Source organism: Pinus tabuliformis, chromosome 5_1 (assembly GCF_031772625.1).
Source record: "Pinus tabuliformis cultivar Carrire ecotype Pingquan chromosome 5_1, CPIR1, whole genome shotgun sequence".
In the NCBI taxonomy this organism is placed as follows: Eukaryota; Viridiplantae; Streptophyta; class Pinopsida; order Pinales; family Pinaceae; genus Pinus; species Pinus tabuliformis.
In genome coordinates, this window is record NC_142305.1 from 430,665,154 (window position 1) to 430,671,817 (window position 6,664).

The window sequence follows — 6,664 nt, forward strand, 5'->3', positions numbered from 1 at the left end:
CTGATTGAAACAACATGTTGAAAATCCAAAGAGTTTGAAGTAGGTTGATCAAGCGGATCATGAAACAAGGAATCATGAGACATAGATGGTAGAGGTTTTAGGGTATCCTTGGAGGAAATCATGTTTTCAGTTGGATTAGATTCAAGATTAGGATTATGTACATTGATGTGATCTTGAAAGACCAAGGGATCAACTTTCACTTTAGGCTCCATGTAATTGTTAAAACATTCCAAGTTCCCCTCAATAGGATCTCGATCATGGAGAGTAGATGAAGGTGGAAAAGATGGATCAGAAATTTAATTTCCAGATTTCTCAACTTCAACATCATCAAAAGGAAGAACCCAAATTTATACTAAGACATGAGGAGGACAAGGAACAAAAGGCATAGTAGGTTCCTCCTCATGATCAACATAAGTTGAAAGAGAAAAAGAATTTAGGGGTTCAGATTCAAAACATTTCGGGGAGAGAAGAATTAAGCTCTGAAATGTTTCACTAATAAAATTATGGTTAAAATCTTCTCCAAGATACTCATAACAAAGGTGAAGAAACTGATTAATAAAATCCTATAAAGGTTCACCATATTTCATTCTAATTCAATTGATTCTATCACATACATATTGATAATCATACATGTCAAAGGCTTGGTAAGTCTCCCTAAAGAGTTGTTTGAATGAATGAGTAGAAGCAACCAGTAATGTATGACACCATTTCTTGACTTGACCTTCAAGTGTAAGGGTGAATAGTTTATAAGAAACATCTTCACAACTGATTTCATGATATTCACAAAATTTGAGAAGCATATATATATATATATATATATATATATATATATATATATATATTTTCAGTTAAAAATCTTTCACCCTTGCCATCAGACTTCAATTGAGACAAGTCATCAATTAATTCCACATGGAATTTAAGAATAGATTTATTAGAAAAAAATATTGGGATTATCATTTGGGAATGATCCATTCATGATGAGAGATTCAAACGAGACTCAATGGGTTCATCTTGTTGTTTTGCCCTCCTTCTAGTGCCAAAATGTCGACAGTGTTGGATACCGCCAACATAGAGGGGGTCTCCCCGATGTGAAGTCCCAGTTAAACCTCACACCATTTGGAGTATGAGCCCCATCCAGAGTATCGACCCAACCACCATAACTCTAAGGTTTTCCTTAGCTAAAATGAGTAACATAAGAGAGTATATACATAACCTTTGAAATCAGCAAGTAAGTTGAAACAGTGAAACACCAATTGCAATGTTAAAAGGAGGCTTTCATGAGATGGGAGTAACGAGCGAGTCTCTAGAAGGAAGGTAATAGTACTATCCTAAGAGAGGCACACAAGAGAAAGGAAAGAATCATTAATTATCAAGCAAAGTAGTTCATATAGAAGCAACGATCATTAAAGAAAATACAACACACATTCAACAAGATGAGCACCAAATCCATTGAAATAGTTCAATTTATTTAGTACATATGAACATAATATATTCCCCAAAGAATAGACTTACACTATTCACAATACATGCATGAAAATGCTTTTTTTCAACGAGCTTCTAATAATTAAGTGAAATATCCAAGTACATAGTTACAATGATAAGACACTAGCTCCAATAGTGGAACATTAAGTGACTACTTTCTCCTCCAAGGAATGATCTTCCCTCTTATGTCAAGCTAGAGGAGCCAAGGCTAGCTCTCAAAAGTACAAGCCTCCAAAATCCCTTTGCTTGAGTTATGAGGATGTATTTATAACAAGAGTAATGACCATTCATATCCCCATGACTCTTGGGCTTCCCTCATGACACTTGGACTTCCTAAGTGATGTTTGAACTTCTATTGACTCTTTGGTACGCATTTGACTTTTCATATTCCACTTGTGACTTTTGGATCTCCACACATTTATATCTTGTCATTTTTGAAAATATATAATAACATTCCACATCATGTGGAAAAACCCATTGACACATGTGACATTGTGATGACAATTGTATAAGCCATAACTTGGCAATGATGACATGGAACTTAATGATTATATGTCAATGCCAAGTTCCTCTCTTTTCTTCTTTGTTTTTAGTCTTCATAACAGATCTAATAGATACTTCATACTCACTCTTTAGAGGGTTTGGATCAGAGTTGGAAACTTCCAAGTAAACATGAGATGCCATCACTCTGTCATGGTCCAAGATTTCTTCATGTCTTCATGATGATTCTTCTTTGTGCTTCTTCTCTACACATGCTTTCTTGTATCCTCTCCTTGGAATATTCCTTGAGTATCACCTTTCCATGTTGATATGGTACACCTGCAGATGAATTTCACTCATGACATGGAAAAAACATCTTAGAAAACATCTATTTGACCTTGTACATTTATCATGGAAGAGATTGAATATGATGAATCTATGAAAGAGATCAGAGGGAGAGGCTTCCTTGGTCACAATCTGTAGTTGCAGGAGGATAGATATGAGTAATTGTGCACTATAAATACACATTGCGCTAGGGAAAAATGAAGACTAAAGCATGTATATGTAGTGTTGGAGACAGTGACTAGGGGCCTAGGGATTGCAGCTTCCAAAGAAAGACAAAGAGAAGGCATAGCACGTTTTTCCTCTACAAGGGTGTAGGGAGGCTCCAGTTCTAACTGGAACTACGACATGTTCTAGGAGGGAGAGCAATGAGCAAGTGTTCTACATAGTGGGGAAGTTTAGTTAACAAGGGTTGATGATTTGTTGACTAAAACTGCACTATGATCTATGACTAAGAGGCAAGATTAAAAAAGATCATAATTTTATTTAGGATTGATCTAGGAGAGGCTCCATTGTCCACTAGAATTACACAATGCACTAAGGAGATAGGCAGAGCTCAGTCTTGGCACAATGAGCAAGTGTAAGAGGTAAGGGTGGCATGATTTCTCACTGTAACTACGGAATGTGTAGTGCTTGAGGGGAAGGCTCGAGGTGTGCACAATTTCCCATTGTATAGGTCAAGGAGTGGCTAAAAAATCCACTGTGAATGGAAACTATGCAATGGGAGGTAAGGCGGGGAAATTCTTGGATGCAATTTTCAAAGGTAAGCAAGAAGAGACTAAGAGAGTCTGTGTTTCAAGATTGTGCAATGGATTGTGAAGGAGGAGGCCATTAGGATGGCACAATGTTCATTTGCAGAGGGTAAGGGATGCACCATTGTTGGCTAGAAATGGGACATGCTCTCATCCACTAACTAGGAATGGTGTGAGGGCAAGAGGAAGCCTGAAAATGGCTAAGTGTGGGATCAGTGGAACAAGTGAGAACAAGACATGCAAACAAGTTCCAAATTCGGCCACACACATGTATACCATCAAAGAAAAGCTAGGAGGATGCAAAATACTTGAAATCATCATGCGTACCTTGAAATGACGACAAAGAGACACTTATTTCAAATTGTGACAGTTGAAATGTAGCATTGCGACACTTACTTACAAGTTGTGACACATGTGTCGAATGTAAATAGAAAGTGCACTAAGCTTTCGGGGGAGTGTCTAGAGCATGTTCTTACGATATTAGAATCTACTAATGCAGAAGAGTGTGTTAGAGCTGCCTCTAGTGATACACTAGAGTGTGACACGTGTAGGAGTGAAAATAGTCAAAAGTGACACTTGCGACAGTAAGAAAACATCAAAATGACACTTGCAAAAGTTGAAGAAAGTGAAAGTGACACATTCCAAAGCAAATATAAAGTGAAAATGATACTTTTTAAAGCAAAAGAAAGCAAAAAGGACAATCACAAAAGAGAAAGCAGCACTTGCAAAAACAGAGGTGCGCAAAAAAAACAATTGAGAAAACTCACTGGAATAGTAGTACAATTGCAACCAAAATGAGAGGGAGATTGTCAATGGAGAGTGCACATTGACTATTTGTATAGGTTTCATAGTGCATTGTGTTGAACATTACGCGAGCAATGTTCCTAGAGATTATGCAAGCCTTACTTTAAGGAACTGTGCAATGCCTATCCAAGCTTGCATAGAAAGAAGTGCATTTATGAATTCATCAAGGACTGAGCATGTGTGAGAAAATGAATTTGACACTTAGAACCTGAGAAAAAGACTACAACATTTAGCAAACATCAACCAACCATGAATTTTCCATGGAACGATAGATCATAAGATATTCAGTAGGCTTCAAATTTCAAATGTAGGCAAAATTTTGGAGGGTGTTTGATGCAGCATCAATAGGTGGAATTTCAAAAGAGGCATGGACATGTAAAAAGGTAAACTAATCATTTAGGAAGCCTTTTGGTTGTGAATCAGTTGTCAATATTGATAGAGAAAATAGTACAAAGCTTGAGGCAAGATTCAAGAAATGTACTTTTATTGGATATGGAGTTAATGATTTTGGATATCAGTTATGGGATTATGAAAATCACAAAGGCATTAGGAATGGAGATGCAATGTTCAAAAATAAGGTCATGTAAAAATATTAGTTGCAGAAAAATAAATAAGTAAATGAAAACACATAATACACCATGCTTGATGAAATCACATAAAGTATTCTAAAGGTGCTAGAAATTAAAAATGTTCAATAAAAACAACAATAAAAGGTACCTGAGATTCCTAAATACGTTGTTAGAATATCAACCAGGTTAACTTAGACCCCCTAAATGATACTCTACTTCATTGTATTTGCTAGAATTCACAATTATATTGGGGGGGGTGGTGAATCACTATAATGACAATTTTTACTTATTAAATCTAGCCAAACATTATAAAACATCATTCTTATAATCTAAAAAATTAACACAATATATATGTGGAAACTGTTATGAGATAAAATCACAAAACTTGTTTATATGAAAGATATTATAGGCACCAACTTATATGATACACCAATTCCCTCTACTTCTTTGTTTGGACCAACCTACAAGAGAAAAAAATCCCATTTGCTACTTTATAGGCACCAACCTAATGAAGACCTCAATCCCCTCTATTTTCATATTTGTAGTCACCAGCCTACAAAAGACACCAATTCCTACTGCTATAAATATTCTAGACACCAACCTACTTTACTAAGTCTACTTGGTTCTTCACAATGTATGTTAGATTCTTCTATTTTTCACCAAGTCTTCTTAATACTTCTACCTTCACCAAGTCTACTTATTTCTTCTTTCTTCATCAGGTCTACTTCTCCCAAATTTTGTTGTTTTTGGCTTATTACCAAAAACAAAATTGCACAACATGCCACATATCCAGTTTTGAAAATTTGATTATGAAATTTATACCATAGGTACCTAGATATATCTTCTCTATTTCCTCGATATTTCATAGTCTTAAACATCTCAAAAAGAATTTTATAATGAAAATTCCAAGTTGACATGTTTGAAGCATGTTTTTGGAGCATTCAAGAACACTAACTTCTTCATTCATATCTCTGAAATTATAGTGAAACGATGTCTGAAAGTTCTACTACTGGTACCTTGATATCTCTTCTCTATCACTTCTATATTTCACAGTCTAAAAAATCACAAAAAGAAAGTTACAATGAAAATACAAAGCTAACCTAAGGTTGGTAGAGGCAGTTGGTTGGTAAAGTCGGTCTCGTAAAGACAGTGAGGTCTTGTACTCAAACCTAAGCGAGGGCGTTGACTAGTTGCGAGGAGTGACTTGCTTGGGCCAAGCCCGCTCACCTTTTGACACTGACGAGGATTGGGAGCTCTACAACTTAAGAAAGGTTTGAAGTTGACGCCAGTCTGGTTTTAGGGTTCTATGGTGGGTCGTGCAGGGGGGAGCGCCGCTCCCTCCTATAGTCAAGCCGTCACGGAGGGAGGCAAGGAGGCAGGAGGGAAGTAGTTCAAAATACCAATGGAAAAGAGATCAAAAGCAAGAGGCAAGGAAGCAATGGGAACTAATGAGATCCAAAATTAGGAAGAAAAACAATGGATAACGAATCAAGAAAGGGAGAAGGAAGGCAGTAGCAGGAAAATGCCTCATACGAAAAATACGGGAGTCTGCAAACCCAAATCGAGCATCATCCCTAAGGTCATATTAAGTGATCCAGCGATTCAAGTGCACAGGGACCATATGAAAGAACATGTGATCATCTGCAAGTTTATGGGGTTATGGCCTCTATAAATCTAGATCAGGAGCCATTGGAAGCCCAAGGGAGAAATACATTTGCATCTGGGTTCTAAGCGTTTCTTCACAGTGGTGTTTGCGAGCCTAGACGACAAAGATAGAGTGTTCGAAGGGGGACCTTACTTCTACGCTGCTGTAGGACCCTACATGTGCCCATGGATGATGAACTTCATTCTGGTACATGAAACATTCACATCTGTACCGGTTTGGATCAGAATATACTCATTACCTCTGGACTACTGGCAACGAGAGTCCTTGAAAACTATCGGAAACAAACTGGGGCATTTTCTGAAAATATCAGAGGCAACTCTCAAAGGTAAATATACCTCCTTCACCCGAATATGTGTGGAAACGGATCTATCTAGAGCCCTTTCGGAAGCAATAATATTAGAAGTATATGATGAAGAATGGGTGCAAATGATAGACTATGAGCACATACCATTCAGATGTCGCAAATTTCATGAACATGGACATCTATTCAGAGACTTTCCCACAAACAAGGTAGAAAGCAATGGGAAAACCTCTATGGACAAAGATCATCTAGGTTTTACCAAGGTTGG